Genomic DNA, 17,821 nt, shown 5'->3' on the forward strand with positions numbered 1-17,821 from the left:
TTCCATACCAATTATGTTACCTGTATTTCCATTACACCTATATTTATTGTGTACTGTCTCTTATCTTTAATATAATCACTATATACTACAATATCCGCTACTTCAACCACAGTCTTGTCAATAATTTCAGTTTCCTTAGGACTCTGTCCTACCTTTTGCTTTGGCCTTATTATATCAATCCTTGGATGATTCAACAACTCTCATTCTGCATCCTCCTCACCATAGAACACTAAACATGCTTGAATTTGGACTGAAAGCAAGTTAGCATTTTACATCACAATGAATTTATTCAACATGTCCATCAATTCTTTGATATTTGCTTGGTCTTATCTATCCCAGACCGAGTAGGAACAATGGCGAACTTCAATACTTTTTTTTTTTTTTTTATCCTTCAGTACTATTATTTCACTTGTCACTTTCTGCATTCAATCTTCTCTTTCTCTTTCTCTCTCTCTCTCACACACACACACATACACACACACTAGATTGTAGTTGAAATCTTACTGTTCCATTAAAACTATAAACTCGACTACATTTACATCCTCCCTCTTGTTAGGAAGGAATAAATGTAGCTTCTAATTTTATACATTTGCCTGTGTTCTGAATCATCACACCACACTGTTATGAACCGGGTTCTCAATTAAGTTTCCATTATTTTTAATGTGATTTCTCGTGTATATATTCATTTTTTATTTTAAGGAAATTCTCAAACATAACAAATTAGGGAGATTAGTACACTGAACTCCAGTATATAATTTCTTAAGGTATTTGCCATATTTTCTTTATCTTTTTCTCTTCTTGTTTTTCTTAGCTGAATTTTTAATATAAATATCAAACATCATGTCATTAAACACTTATGCAGTCTTTCAGTATATATATATAAAAATATGAATTTTCTACAAGGCTACAATAATATTTTATCATACTTAATAAAATTAATAATAATAATGTGGTTTCCTTTTATCGCTTATTTATATTCAAATATCTTCGACTTTATTAAAAATGCCTTTTAGGCTATTTGTTTTTCTCTTTAAGATCAAAACAAAGACTGCATATTACATTTGTTTGTTAGATCCCATACCTCCTTTTAACTGGGAGAGCTCTTTCTCGCCGCTATTTTGCTATTGAAAAGACATGCTCCTTCAAAATGTATTTTCAAATCTGTATTAAATAAATGTGTTGTAAAGTGTAATTTTAAATATTTTTTCCTATTACTTTGATTTTGGCTGGCAGTGACTTCTGTTATATGCATATTGGGTCTCCTTTGCTTGACCCCTATATCACTTTATCTTGAATACTTCTGAAATTATTTTTATTCCTTTTGTTTTACTATTCTGTTTGATATCATATACTTTTTATAGGTTGTATTCTGTGTTGTCGAGTTGCTGTTGTATACCTTCTAATTTAAGTGTTTTTTTCCCACTATTTTTTTCAGAGATTTGGTTAAGGGAAATTTTAACTGATTTATGTCATCAATTTAGGATAATTACATGCCTACCTGATTATATATTAGAGATTTTTATATTCTGTTCCTTGAAATTATTCAAATGCAAAATGATACCATTTTTCTGTGAAATTACATAGCAAAAATTCGTCAATTATCTTGAAAGTTCTACTATGTCACTTATTATCCTTACTAGACTGTAAATGTTATGAGGAAAGGAACTGTGTCTGCTACATCTTTGTATACCAACATGCTCATGGCTCAATGTATTGATCTGAAAATTGTTTGTTAAATAAAGATATAATGGGTTAGTGAATTGCTTAAGAGTGACAATATTTCTGTGTATGCATACCCCAAATTTACTAAACAAATAACTCCAGACATTTCTCAAAAGAAGACATTCATACAGCCAACAGACACATGAAAAAATGCTCATCATCACTGGCCATCAGAGAAATGCAAATCAAAACCACAATGAGATACCATCTCACACCAGTTAGAATGGCAATCATTAAAAAGTCAGGAAACAACAGGTGCTGGAGAGGATGTGGAGAAATAGGAACACTTTTACACTGTTGGTGGGATTGTAAACTAGTTCAACCATTATGGAAAACAGTATGGCGATTCCTCAAGGATCTAGAACTAGATGTACCATATGACCCAGCCATCCCATTACTGGGTATATACCCAAAGGATTATAAATTATGCTGCTATAAAGACACATGCACACGTATGTTTATTGCAGCACTATTCACAATAGCAAAGACTTGGAATCAACCCAAATGTCCATCAGTGACAGATTGGATTAAGAAAATGTGGCACATATACACCATGGAATACTATGCAGCCATCAAAAAGGATGAGTTTGTGTCCTTTGTAGGGACTTGGATGCAGCTGGAATCCATCATTCTTAGCAAACTATCACAAGAACAGAAAACCAAACACCGCATGTTCTCACTCAGAGGTGGGAACTGAACAATGAGATCACTCGGACTCAGGAAGGGGAACATCACACACTGGGGCCTATCATGGGGAGGGGGGAGGGGGGAGGGATTGCATTGGGAGTTATACCTGATGTAAATGACGAGTTGATGGGTGCAGCACAGCAACATGGCACAAGTATACATATGTAACAAACCTGCACGTTATGCACATGTACCCTACAACTTAAAGTATAATAATAATAAATAAATTTAAAAAAAAATAACTTTATATTGCAACAGTTTTAGAAGTTATTTATTTGAAACTTAGTACTTTACCATAGATTTGTATTATCTATGGTCATTAGAGCCTCAGGTTAGTCTGCTCTCCTGGCTAAAAATCTCCAATGACATAAAAGAAAATACAAATTTATTAATCTGACTTGTAAAGTTCTAAAGGATCTAGCCACAAACCACCTGTATGATATCTTCTTATACTACTCTCCCACTTACTTACTACTTTTATTGCTCTGTTTCTGGAATCTGCCAAATTCCTTGCTGATGTAGCCAAATATACATTCTGCTATGTGGATTGTTCTTTCCTCTACTGCTATGTTACTAAATCTTTTTTGTCTTTTTTTTTTTTTTCTTCATTTGTCACATCCTGAGGGAGAACCTCTTTAATCACTAAAGGAAACCCAAACACCAGGTTACTATGGCTCACATCTCCCTGTGTTAATCCTCTGCTTAACACTAATCATTTCCTGCAACTTGTCTGCTTATTCGATGTTTTCATTCACACATGCATTTTAATATGAAATGTTTGAAAGCAGAAACGTATCTTTGAGATTCAATACTGACTATAGCATAAGGAACAATTTTTAGGTATGTAGTAGGTATATAAAAGAAATTTCTTGAATAACTGTTTTTCAAAATCTCATTTGAGAAAATAGTATTCATAGAATCTTAATGAAAGGCTATTTAATCCATTAATTTCTCTCAATATTCATATCCTGTCTCCAACCTAAGCAAATCTCTCAGTCAACTCCGTGATCAGAATTGTACTGATGTTATATAGAAGCGCTTTAATTAAACCACACATTGCACTTTCCCTTTAGTTAAGAAATATAGGCCAGGCTCAGTGACTCAAGCCTGTAATCCAAGCAATTTAGGGGGCCAAGTTGAGTGGATCACTTGAGCCTAGGAGTTTGAGACCATCCTGAGCAATATGGCAAAATCCCATCTCTACTGAAATTACAAAAATTAGCTGGACAAAGTGGCGCATGCCTGTAGCCCCAGCTATTCAGGTAGTTGAGGTAGGAGGATGGCTTAAGCCCAGGAGGTTGAGCCTGCAGTGAGCCATGATCATACCACTGCACTCCAGCCTGGACAGCACAGTAAGACCCATTCTCAAAAGAAAGAAAGAAAAAAACATATAGTAAGCCCTCCATGTATGTGGGTTTCAAGTCTATGGATTTAATAAACCATGGATTAAAAATATTGGGGAGAAAAAATGAAAGTTTGCATTGGTACTGAACATATACAGACAGATTTCTATAGCATTATTCTCTAAACAATACAACTTTTTACAAAGCGTTTACATTGTATTAGTTATAAGTAATATGGAGACATTTTACAGTACACATGAGGATTCACATAGGTTATATACAAACACTACACTATTTTATACAAAGGACTTCAGCATCTGTAGGTTTTTGTATTTACAGTGTTATCTGAAACCAATCCCTCACAGATACTGAAAGGTGACCATATTATGAGAAATGCTCCATGGAGTTTTGTTTACTGAAAGGATGTGGTTGAGAATATAATTTACTGTATTGTACAATTTCTTTTATATAAAGGCTTTGGGGAGAATTATTTCACCCTCTTATATTAATACCAATAGTAGTTGTTTCCTCCAGAAAAAAAAAAAAAAATGTATAGTAACTGTTTGTATTAGTTGGGGTTCTCTAGAGGGATAGAATAAATAGGATATATATATATATGAAAGGGAGTTTATTAAGGAGAAGTGATTCACAAGGTGAATGCCCAGGATAGGCCATCTGTAAGTTGAGGAGCAAGGAAGCCAGTAATGGATCAATTTGAATTCCAAAACCTAAGAAGTAGGGAAGCCAACAATGCAGCATTCAGTCTGTGGCCAAAGGCCTAAGAGCCACAGGCAAACCAGTAGTGTAAGTACAAGAGTCCAAAAGCCAAAGAATTTGGAGTCTGAGGATGGAGGGCAGGAAGTATCTAGCACAGGAGAAAGAGGAAGGCCAGAAGACTCAGTAAGTCTGCTCATTCCATTTTCTTCTGCCTGCTTTTGCTACTCGCATTGGCAGCCGAGGGGATATTGCCCACCAAGATTAAGAGTGGGTCTTCCTCTCCTAATCCACTGACTCAAATGTTAATCTCCCCTAGCAACACTCTCACAGACACACTGAGAAAAAATACTTTTCATCCTTCATTCCAATCAAGTTGACATTTAATATTAACCATCACAAGTCTACCACTTATCAACTTAAACCCACATACATCTCCAAATAAAGACAATAATAAGGTCATAATTACATCTAACATAATACAGCTATCCTTCGTACAACTGGAAGCACACTAATTTTCAACCTAAATGCTATTACATAATGTTAACAACACTTAAATGCTGATATGGAGTCAATACATCTTATGTCACATAATAAAAAAGGAAAGGAAATAAAATGAAGATATTTTCTTAGTACAAGTGTATACATCCACAAACATATTCTTAACAAAATAAGGAGGAGGTATTCATGACATTCCTAATATCTGCAACTGGTCAGGTGGTCATAGTTGGTATTGATAACTACCTTCTTCTATTACCCATTCTGCATTCCCTTTGCCTTCAGCAAACACCTCAGATGATCATGGATTTTTTTACCTAGTGAAGTGACCCAAATCTTATTCCTGAAGGGTCTGAACCATTTGTAGTCCTGCCTGGATTGGATTGTTGTAGTTTCCCATTGGCCTTAATCACAGAGCATGATAATACTAAGAGACGTCCTGAGGAATCTCCTGTGTTTCACACATACTCTTCCTTACCTCCATTGTGGAGTCATAGACTGATTTCATCTTTACAGTACAGGTCAATCACCCCAGACAACACTGTGACTCCCTTCTTGGCCTGTTGACTCAGAGGTAGGAGAAGTCCAAATTGGCCAGGTGGCATCTTAACTTCCAGTTTAGTGGTCTTATTGTTGTGTCTCCTGGTGGCAGCATTCCTCGCTCTGGAACTAAGACCTCTAGACCAGAAGAACATGATGTCACAGGAACAGAAGCAAAAATTTTGTTGGGGGGGTCACTTGGGGTGATGGTTAGTGGTGCCACTTGCACTTCCACCCATTGATTTTTGGACCCGTGAATCCTAGCTGTGGGAGAAACAGTACCATATACTGGATGCTGATTCAGAGCATACATGGCCTTCTGGAGAATTTTGCCCCAGCCCTGCAAAGTATTGTCACCTAGTTGGCACTATAATTGTGACTTCAAAAGCCCATTCCATCGTTCAGTCCAGCTTCTTCAGGATAATGGGGAACATTGATAAGACCAACGAATTTTGTTGGCATGAGTTCACTCCCTCACTTCTTTAGCCAAAAAGTGAGTGCCTTTCTCAGAGGCAATTCAGTGTGGAATATTATGATAGTGGATAAAGCATTCTGTGAGTCCACAGATGATAGTCTTGGCAGAAGAATTGCATGTGGGATAGACAAATCCATATCTGGAATAAGTGTCTATTCCAGTGAGAACAAAATGCTGCCTTTTTCATGATGGAAGAGGTCCAGTATAATCAACCTACCACCAAGTAGCTGACTGATCACCTCGAGAAATGGTGCCATATTGAGTGCTCAATGTTGATCTCTGTTGTTTGGGCACTCATTAGTGGCCTTAGTCAGGTCAGCCTTGGTTAGTGAAAGTCCGTGTTGCTGAACCCATGCCTAACCTCCATCCCTGTGATCATGGCCACTTTTTCATAGCTCCATTTTGCAGTGACAGGAGTGGCTGGGAAAAGAGTCTGAGTGGTATTCACAGAACGAGGTATCTTATCCACTTGATTATTAAAATCTTCCTCTGATAAGGTAACCCTTTGATAAGCACTCACATGGGGTAAAAATATCTTCATGGTTTTTGACCACTCAGAGAGACCCAGCCACATAACTCTTCCTCAAATTTCTTTGACACTAATTTTCCAATCATGCTTCTTCCAAGTCCCTGAACTTCCAGCCAAACCATTGACTACAGCCCATTATTATATAGTCACACCTCTGGCCATTTCTCCTTCCATGCAAAGTGCACAGCCAGGTGCGCTGCTCAAAGTTCTGCCCAATGGAAGATTTCTCTTCACCACTGCCCTTCAGGGATGTCCTGGAAAAGGGCTATAGTGCTACAGCTGTCCACTTTTGGGTGGTGCCTGCATGTCATGCAGAACCACCTATAAACCAGGCCCTAGTCTTCCCTACCTCTGCCAAGTGTTTATAGGGCACTCCCCAGGAGGTCATCTGTATAGGCTAGGGGAGTGAATGCAGAGTGGCAGGAGTGGAGACCATGGGCATTTGAGTCACTGCCTCATGTAACTTACTTGTGCCTTCAGGACCTGCTCAAGTCTGTCACATATATGCCACTTCCATTTAATGGTGAAATGCTGTTGCACTTGCCCCACTTTTTGGCTAGATGGGTCAGAAAGCATCCAGTTCATTATAGGCAGTTCAGGTCACATGGTGACCTCATGTCCATAGTCAAATGTTCAGTTTCTACCAAAGCCCTATAACTGTTGTGGGAAGTCATGGACACCAAACGGAGAGACCAGCTGGAGCCGAGGCAGAAGAACATATATTTTGAAGATTTCATGGACATTTATCACTCCCCTAATAATACTCTTATAATTTCTTAAGCCTGTCTTTACTTTAATCTCTTAGTCCTGTTATCTTTGTAAGCTGACAATGTACATCACCTCAGGACCACCATTGTACAAATTGATTGTAGAACATGTGTGTTTGAAAAATATGAAATCAGTGCACCCTGAAAAAGAACAGAATAACAGCGATTTTCAGGGAAAAAGGGAAGATAACCATAAGGTCTGACTGCCTATGGGTTTGGGCAGAATAGAGTCACATTTTTCTTCTTGTAGAAAGCCTATAAATGAATGTGCAAGTAGGACAGATATTGCTGAATTCTTTTCCCAGCAAGGAATAATCCTAGGGAAGGAATGCATTCCTGGGGGAATGTCTATAAACAGCTGCTCTGGGAGTATCTGTCTTATGCGGTTGAGATAAGGACTGAAATATGCCCTGGTCTCCTGCAGTACCCTCAGACTTACTAGGATGGGGAAATTCCAACCTGGTAAATTGTAGTCAGACTGGTTCTCTGCTCTTAAACACTGTTTCCTGTTAAGATGTTTATCAAGACAATATGTGCACAGCAGAACATAGACCTTCATCAGTAATTCTAATTTTGCCTTTGCCTTGTGATCTTTATTGCCCTTTGAAGCATGTGATCCTTGTGACCTACTCTCTGTTCATACACTGCCCCTCAGGGCAGTGTCCTACTTGCACATTCATTTATAGGCTTTTAAAATCCCTAATAAAAACTTGCTGGTTTTGCCTCTCAGGGTTGTCATCACAGTCCTACCAATATATAAGGTCACCCCTGGAGGCCCAGCTGTAAAATGCTTCTCTTTGTACTCTTTCTCTTTATTTCTCAGACCAGTTGACACTTAAGGAAAATAGAAAGAACCTATGTTAAAATATTGGGTGCTGGTTCCCTTGATACAATAACAAACAGAGCAGTCTCTCAAAAGAAGAGTAGTTATCTGCAGAAGATGGCAGGGCCTTGCTCCAAAATCCTAGAGAACTCCACTGTGTTTACCTGTTACCGCCTGCCAAAGGCTCCAAACAGCATCCCTATCTGCCACTGATCCTCAACCACCATTGATTCTTGTATTAGTTCATTCTCACACTGCTAATAAAGACATACCCTAGTCTGGGTAATTTATAAAGAAAAGTTTAATTGAATCACAGTTCATCAGAGTTGGGGAGGTCTCAGGAAACTTGCAATCATAGTAAAAGTGGAAGCAAACACATCCTTCTTCACATGGTGGCAGCAAGGAGAAGAATGTGTAAAAAGGAGAAAAGCCCCTTATAAAACCATCAGATCTCATGAGTTCTAACTCACTATCATGAAAACAGCATGAGGGTTACTGCCTTCCTGATTCAATTACCTCCCACTAGGTCCCTCCCATGACATGTGGGGATTATGGGAACTACAATTCAAGATGAGATTTAGGTGTGGGCACAGAAAACCATATCAGATCTGCTAGGTCAAATGGCCAAGGTAGTAGAGCACCTTGCATGGCAGCCTGGACCTGTTGCAGAGTCTTCTCTTCTGGACCCAACTCAAAACTGACAGCCTTTTGGATCACTCAATAAATGGGCTGGAGTAACAAACCCAAATGAGGAATGTGTTGCCTCCAAAACCCAAATAGGCCCACTAGGTGTTGTGCCTTTTTTTTGGTTGCAGGAGGTGACAAATGCTGTAACTTATCCTTCACCTTAGAAGGAATGTCTCAACAGACCCTACACCAATGGAGCCCTAGAAATTTCACTGAGGTAGAATTTTAGTGAGATTTATTTCCCATCCTCTAGCATCTCACCAATAAGTTCAGTGTGTTTGCTACTTCTTGCTCACTGGGTTCAGTCAGCATAATGTTATTGATATGGTTTCGCTGTGTTCCCACCAAAATCTCATCTTGAATTGTACTTCCCATAATACCCACACGTCGTGGGAGGGGCATGGTAGGGGGTAATTGAATCATGGGAGCGGATACCCTTATGCTGTTCTTGTGATGTGAGTTCTTATTAGATCTGAGGGATTATAAGGGGCTTTCCTCCTTTTTACTCCTTCTTATTCTTGCTACTTCCATGTGAAAAAGGATGTTTGCCTCCCCTTTCACCATGATCATGTTTCCTGAGGCCTCCTCAGCCATGTTGAACTGTGAGTCAATTAAACCTTTTTCCTTTATAAATTACCCAGTCTCAGGTCTGTCTTTATTAGCAGCATGAGAACAAACTCATACAGTAAATTGGTACCACAGAGAGTGAGGTACTGCTATAAAGATACCTGAAAATGTGGAAGTGACTTTAGAACTGAGTTACAGGAAGAGACTGGAACAATTTGGAGGGCTCAGAAAAAGACAGGAAAACAGATGAAAGTTTGGAACTTCCTAGAGACTTGGAGGGCTCAGAAAACATGAAGATGTGAGGAAGTATGGAACTTCCTTGAGACTTGTTGAATGGCTTTTACCAAAATGTTGATAGTGATATAGACAATGAAGTCCTGGCTGAGGAAGTCTCAGAGGGAGAAGGGGAAATTGTTGAGAACTGGACTAAAGATCACTCATGCTATGCAAAGAAACTGGTGGAATTTGGTCCCTGTCCCAGAGATTTGTGGAAATTTGAACTTCAGAGACATGATTTAGGGTATCTGGTGAAAGAAATTTCTAAGCAGAAAAGCATTCAAGAAGAAGCAGAGCATAAAAGTTGGGAAAATTTTCAGCCTGACAATGTGATAGGAAAGAAAACCTCATTTTCTGTGGAAAAATTCAAGCCCACTGCCGAAATTTCATGATTAATAAAGAGTTGGATGTTAATTACCAAGGCAATGGGGAAAATATCTCCAGGGAATGTCAGAGACCTTGTGGCAACCCCTCCCCATCAGCAGCCCAGAGGCCTAGGAAGGAAAAATAGTTTCCTGGGCCAGATCTAGAGTCCCCCTGCTGTGTGCAGACTTGGGATGTGGTGCTCTGTGTCTCAGCTGCTTCAGCCATGGTCTTTTAAAAGGAACTAAGGTCAGCTCAAGGCACAAGCCCCAAGCCTTGGTGTCTTACACGTGGTATTGGGATTGCAGGTGCACCAAAGCCAAGAATTAAGGTTTGGGAATCTCTGCCTACATTTAGGAGGATGTATGGAAGCACCTAGGTGTCCAATCAGAAGTTTGCTGCAGGGGCAGAGCCTCCATAGATAACTTCTGCTAGGTTGGTAAGGAAGGGAAATGTGGTGTTGGATTCCCCACACAGAATCCCCACTGGTGAACTGCCTAGTGGAGTTGTGAAAAGTGGGCCACTGTCCTTCAGACCCCAAAATTGTAGATTAACTGACAGCTTGCTGCTGGAAAAGCCACAAACACTCAACACTAGTCCATGAAAGCAGCCAGGAAGAGAGATGTACCCTGCAAAGCCACAGAGGTGGAGATGCCCAAGGCCCTGGAATCCCACCTCTTGCATCAGTGTGACCTGGATGTGAGACATGGAGTCAAAGAGAATTATTTTGGAACTTCAAAGTTTAATTACTTCCCTGTTGGATTTTGGACTTGCATGAGGCCTGTAGCCCCTTTGTTTTATACAATTTCTACCATTTGGAGTGGGTGTATTTACCCAATGTCTGTACTCCCATGGTATCTCTGAAGTAACTAAATTGCTTTTGATTTTGCAGACTTATAGGCACAAGGGACTTACCTTGTCTCAGATGAGACCTTGAACTTGGACTTGGACATTTGGGTTAAAGCTGGAATGAGTTAACACTTTGGGGGACTGTTGGACAGGCGTAACAGTGTTTTGAAATATGAGGACATAAGATGTGGGAGGAGTCAGGGGCTGAATAATATGGTTTGTCTGTGTCCCTACCAAATTTCATCTTAAATTGCAATTTCCATAATCCCATGTTTCATGGGAAGGACCCGGTGGGGGGTAATTAAATCATGGGGGCAGTAATTAAATCATGCTGTTCTCATAATAGTGAGTGAGTTCTCATGAGATCTGATGATTTTATAAGGGACTTTTCCCCTTTTGCTCAGCACTCCTCCTTCCTGCCACCATGTGAAGGACATGTTTACTTCCACTTCCACCGTAATTGTAAGTTTGCCTCCCCAGTCATGGTGAGGAAAGTGATTAATCCACTCTACCATCCCAGTATCACTAAGCCTTTGGATCCCTTCCTCTACATTAAACCAAGGGAGATCAGGTATTTTGAGCTCACTCACAGTGGGTCATCTTTTGACCCATAATTCAGTTAACCAAGTAAATGAACTATTAGAAGATTTTTTAAGTACTGGAGCTAAAGTATTAAATGCAGAATCCCTGCTAAGTGGGTGCATATCAATTAATTCAGCCTGATTTAACTTTATGTTCCTTCCACTATTACCCCACAACCTTAATATACATTTCCATACCTGTTCTCTAGATTTCTGCTTATATAAATTTGAAAACTGAAACAATTATTTTAGAGTGTATTGTTTCTCCTCATGAGTCACACTCTGACTCTCACCTCTAGGGGCCTGCCAAGACTTGAGTCTAGTTTTAGGTCTAGAAGTAAACAGGGGTGTTGGGGGTGGGTTCTGAAGAGAATCAGCATTGTCTTGCATGGCAACTGCCTCAAGAGAGCCATCACTCTTGCCTCAGGCAGTGCAGAGTTAATCTCTTCAGACAAAGGTAGAAAGGCTGATGGCAGTGTGGTGGGAGAGGGGATGTTGCCACCATTGGGGGTGGGGGGGGGTGGGGAGTCTGTTTCCTCTGACAAAAAAGGCTCATCCGAATTTAAGAGCTCAGTGCCCCCGGTCTCATTAGGGTCCTCTCATACATCCCCATTCCAAGATTCAGAGTCCCATTCTTTTCCAATAAATGTCCTCACTTTAACAGTAGACACCAGTGAGGCTGTGTTTGCACCTTTCATTGCGGGCCAGCCACTCACATAATAAGAGCTTGTGTCTCATTTTTCACAATTTCAGCTCTTTCTCCACACAAGATAAGACTCTCACTTAGGTCATCTTAGAATATTTGAGGCTCAGTGTGTGCTTCTGGAGCCAAGAGTTAGAATCTCTGAGTTTATCGTTTTCTTCCATCACTTTTTCCAGTGAACTTAGGAGCAACTATCCAACTTCATTATATTCCTTGGTTCTTCATATGTGGTCAAAGGTATTATGTATAGAGTCACTAAACTGCTTGCCTTCCAAGAGCAGTTAATCAAGAGTATCACATGCATTTATTTGGCAAAACTTTCTCAACCATTCACATCAAGGACTATCAGAGTTCTCCATACCATTAATAGAGTTCTTAGCATTTTAGGCCTAACCAAATTGAGCAACCAACTCCAAAAAGCCCAAAACCAACTAAAGAAATCCATCCTTAAAATTCTGTTCCTCTAGAATCACTCCCAGTACAAAAATCTGTATTATTCAGGGTTTTCTAGAGGGACAGAACAAATAGGACATATGTATATATGAAAGGGAGTTTTTTAAGGAGAAATCACTCACACAATCACAAGGTAAAGTCGCACGATAGACCGTCTGCAAACTGAGAAGCAAGGAAGGCTGTTGTGGGTAAAGTCCAAGTTCCAAAACCTCAAAAGTAGGGAAGCCAACCATGCAGTCTTCAATCTGTGGCCAAAGGCCCGAGAGCCCATGGCAAATGATTAGTGTTAGTCCAAGAGTCCAAAAGCTGAAGAAGTCTGATAATGGAGGACGGGAAGTATCTAGCATGGGAGAAAGGTGAAGGCCAGAAGACTTACAATCTGCTCATTCCACCTTCTTCTGCCTACTTTCTCCAGCCTTGCTGGTAGTTGAGAGAATGGTGCTCACTCAGATTGATGGTGAGTCTGCCTCTCCCAGTTCACTGACTCAAATGTTAATCTACTAGCAACATTCTCACAGACACACCCAGAAACAATACTTTGCATTCTTCGATCCAAACAAGTTGACAATAGTAACCATCTGTTTATCACATAATATTTTTCTCAGAATATGATATCTAAAATCATACTTCTAAAGTATCAAGTATATATTATGTATATTTTTTGTAAAATAATCATATTGCTCGGTAATTATTTTTTATCTTTTCCAGTTATTTTAAAAAATATTTTCAACAATTTTAATGAAATCTTCCAAATATCCTGTTTCAGGATAGTCCATGTGCATATTTTAACAATGCTGAGGACACAATTAACTGGAATATATTATTGGCCCTGGTCATCGGCCTATTTAAAGTACGTGTAAATAGCATTGAAATAAAAAAAAAAAATAGGTAACAGAAGGGTGAACAGATATTTTTAGTATATGTAGTACTTAAATTAGTTGAAATTTTCATGTGTTACTTATCTTAAAATACTGCAATATTACATTGTTATTTTTCCATTATAACTGAATATTTTGCTTCTATCGTCAAGGTAAGCAAAATCATAATTTCTACCAGGTTGGCAGGTTGCACATTATACTGTAGATGAAATTTAAGTTTCTTTCAGTTATGAAATTAAGAAATTCTATTGTCACTCTGTTAGCTTATATATTTAATTTAAAGACAATTAAAACTTCATATATATTATAATAATGCCATTTTAAATTTGGCAATTTTACTAGAAAAAAATACCATTATTAACAGACCTACAAAGGCATGCTCTTGTCTTTCATTAACAACACCATAAATGGTGTTTAAAAATGACCCTTCTACAATTGAGGCACTATCTGATCATAAATATTTTAGAACTCACGAATAATAGTATATTGCTTATTTATTTGCTTTCTAAAAGCATCCATGAGGTTTACTTCTAAGCAATCTTTCATTAGAACAGTTCCATTCATGTAATAAAATCATTTAAAATTATCAAATTTTGGATTTAAAATCAGAATATTTTGTAAAAATCTCAACATCTAAAAATTCTATTTTTTATGGCCTTTTGGTTTACTATTACGTTATATATATCACATTTACTTTGAGAATAACAATGAACTGTCTCTTACACATATTTAACCTTTGTGGCTAACAAATTGTACCACTCAATCTTAGTTAAACAGTGATTTCAAGGGATGATGCTATACTCCACATACAAAATAGGATTTCTCATAAGGATGTTTTTCTAATGTGTGTTTTAAAAGAATAAAACAAATAAACCAGAAAACCTAAAATTTTCCTTCTGTGGTTGTGTGATTATTCAACAAGTCAATAAAAACAAATATTAAATTTGTCTCTCTTGTGAATTGGTACATGTCATTTTTATCACAGTTATTGAAATTTTTGCTAAAGTGCCCAGTATTTTCTTAAATGAAAAATATTGAAAATACAAATGTAAGATATTGTCTTTAGAGACAGTCTTCTCTTACATAATTCTAAGTGTCTAAACTAGATTTGGGCTTTAGTTCATGAATGGACAAAATTTTATGTTTTGCCTGGTATAACACTTGACAGGTATAAATTAATATGTGAAGTTTATTATCATTGTTCTTCATGTAAATTGTGCGTAATTTACATGTTTTTTTTTTTTTTTTTTTTTTTTCCTTGTAGCTATCAACTAGTCCTTGAAAATAAGAAGCTGAGTTGTTCTGATTATGAGCTGCCAGGCTATTTGATTTCTTTTCAGTAATTTCAAAATTGATGTTTTACTTCCTATGAAGCAATCTTCAAGATTTGTTCTGTATTAATCCATATACTTTAAACTTTTAAATTTGGTTTGAATATTTTCAGCACTGATTTTCTTACAAAATGTTTTCTGTTTTTATTATTACAATGAGAGAAACAGGTTTCTAATATCATGGCCTCTTCTTACTTCCTTAGGAAGCCACCAAATATGGGCTTTACTAAAATGATTTAGAAACTAAGTTTTTACAACATGAGGGCTATAGTTATTAATGGGGTATTACATTCAGAATTTTTGCAAAATGAGCAGATTAAGGCTTCTCCTGCCACAGGGGCAATAATAGATAACTATGTGAGATGATGTGTACGTTAATCTGTTCCGCGATGGTAACCACTTTACTACATATAATATGCACGTATCTTAGACCATTATGTTATATACCTTAAATACATACAATAAAATTTATTTTCTAAAAACATTAAAAACTTTTCATTTATATTTTATTCTGACAAATATACTTCCTTGATCCTTTGCCTGAGTTGTATCTTTAAACTGATAACTATCTGTTATTTCAGTAATCAAATTATAGCATCCATGACTTTAAATTAACTCATGTGATTTAAAAATATCACTTAACATATGTATATGTATGCAGCTCCTGAAAATTTCTTCCCATTGTTGGTAATCAAATTACATAGCAGAATTTGAAACATTAAGAGGCAATGTTCTCCTCTAAGATAAGTCTTAACTGCTAAAATTTCACCTTACTAAGAAAATAATAAAATAGGTTGCAATTTTAAGCCTATCAATGCTACCTTCTTCCATTGCATAAATTGCTTACTTTATTTTCCAGAAGTTAAAGTATTTAAAGATGAGTATAATGTGTACTTTGTTCTCTCTTTAGTTTAAATGGGTGCAATTATTTTATTCCAAACATGTAGGCCTAAAACTGAAATTCTTAATTTAGAGTTCTAAGTCAGAGGTCTATGAAACTGGAATACATCTTTATTGTTATCATCTCCAACTGAATTTTTTATTTATTTTAACTAGAGTATACACTTTGAATTAGCTAGCTATTTTGCATAGCAATTATGCTATAATTTGGCATCTGAAACAATAAACATTTATTATCTTTTGATGTCTTTTAGTCATGAATCTAGGGTAGGCATCTCAGCTGAGTGTTTTAGATGCAGGTCTGAGCCAGGACTCAAATTATGTCAAGGCTTAATGCCAGGAGTATCTCCTTCCAAACTCATCCACTTGTCTATAGTAGAGCCACAGAAGTCTGCTTCCAAGATCATGACTTGAGTATCTGTCCAGTGCTGCTTCTTGACAAGGCACCTGCCTTTTCCCAGAGGAAATAATCCAAAAGACAGCAAGAGAACATGTTAAAACAGTAGAGAGAAACTAAGACAGAAGCTACAGCTTTTTTATAACCTATCAAAGAAAAGACATTTCAGCACATTGGTGGTACTCTATCTGTTAGAAAAAAGTTACTCAGTTCAACTCACACTCAAGGGGGAATTATACAAGGATGTGACTAACAGGAGACGACATAATGGCTCAGGGGTGCATTTTAGAGGTTGTCTTCTGTGGCAATAAGTAATAGTAACTTTAACTGCAACTGTGCCTTAGTTAACAATATAAATAAGATATATTTTTAGTTCACATTATAATTATTGGAAAGTCTCAACACATTGTTTATCAGAACTTTAAAATTATGACATCTAGAACTCATTATGTAACATTTTAATACTTTCATAAAGAAATGTAAAAATGTAAAACTATTACTCTATGGAATCTTGTTCAATATTTCAATAATTATATTTTAATATTAATGGTCTTCATGAATCTTATATACTTAAATTTATTGTCTTAAATTTATTATTTTAAGAAGAGTTTCAAAGGCTTTGTCTGATAAAAAGAAAAAAAGACTATAGTACATTAGAGATCACTCGCTTGAAGAAAATCGAGTAATATATTAAACAGTCACTCATGTTCTGTTCTAAGCAAAGAAGTAAAGGCACAAATCTCCTGACTCCATCAGCTAATATCCACCTCAAGCCAGATAATGAAAGCAATAGGAAAATTCCCAGGCACATTAAACTAGAGAAACACATTAAACTAGAATGAAAATAAACACATGATCCAACAATTTTATTACTTTCTAGATTAAGGTTTGGCAATCTGGTAGCTTAATTATGTACACAAAACTAATTAATATGTATTTGAGCATTGATCACTATTTTATATTTTAAAAATGTCAATTTATTTTAATATTTCTTTAAGAATAAAGGCATACAAAGTCATAAAAGTAAAATTGGAAACTATAATTTATGTATCACAAAACTGCCTCCCTTACCTAGACATATCCACTACAAATAACTGATACATGTCCTTTGTAGGTCTTCACACACAATTACATTATAGTGTTTTTTTTTTCTTTTTTATTTTTTATATCCACAGGACCAAATTATAAATACTTTGATAATCCCTTCCTGATTAAAATAAAATCATGAAAATCATTTCAGATCAGTGTTTTAATTTTTCAATTGATTTGGTTTGAGAGAATGTCATGGTAAGAATAGTCTATTATTGATATTACATTATTTGGGAGAATGCCGTGGCAGGAATGCTACAATATTGATACATTATTTATTAATATTTATCTAATTAATGAGTATTTAGGTTTTATAGTTTCCCTATTATGATAAATAATATAGAAATTATACTCATCCACATAACTTTGTGTATGTGAGAAATTATTTCTGTAGGATTGATTACTAGCAGTAGAATTGCAGGAGTACGCAATTTTAAAATGTTATTATAATTGCAAATATGCCTTCTAAAAACATCCCCTGTGTATAAAAACACCGTATTCACTCCTTATTTTAATGGTATAAAGTAATTTTTTGTCTTCAGATTTATGTAAAACTGTGTCTTATTATGTCATTTGTATTCATGGGGGGGTGTGTGTGTGTGTGTGTGTGTATATATATATAAATTTTGTCCAAATCTACCATTTGTCT

This window comes from Macaca mulatta, chromosome 5 (assembly GCF_049350105.2).
Source record: "Macaca mulatta isolate MMU2019108-1 chromosome 5, T2T-MMU8v2.0, whole genome shotgun sequence".
Taxonomy (NCBI): Eukaryota; Metazoa; Chordata; class Mammalia; order Primates; family Cercopithecidae; genus Macaca; species Macaca mulatta.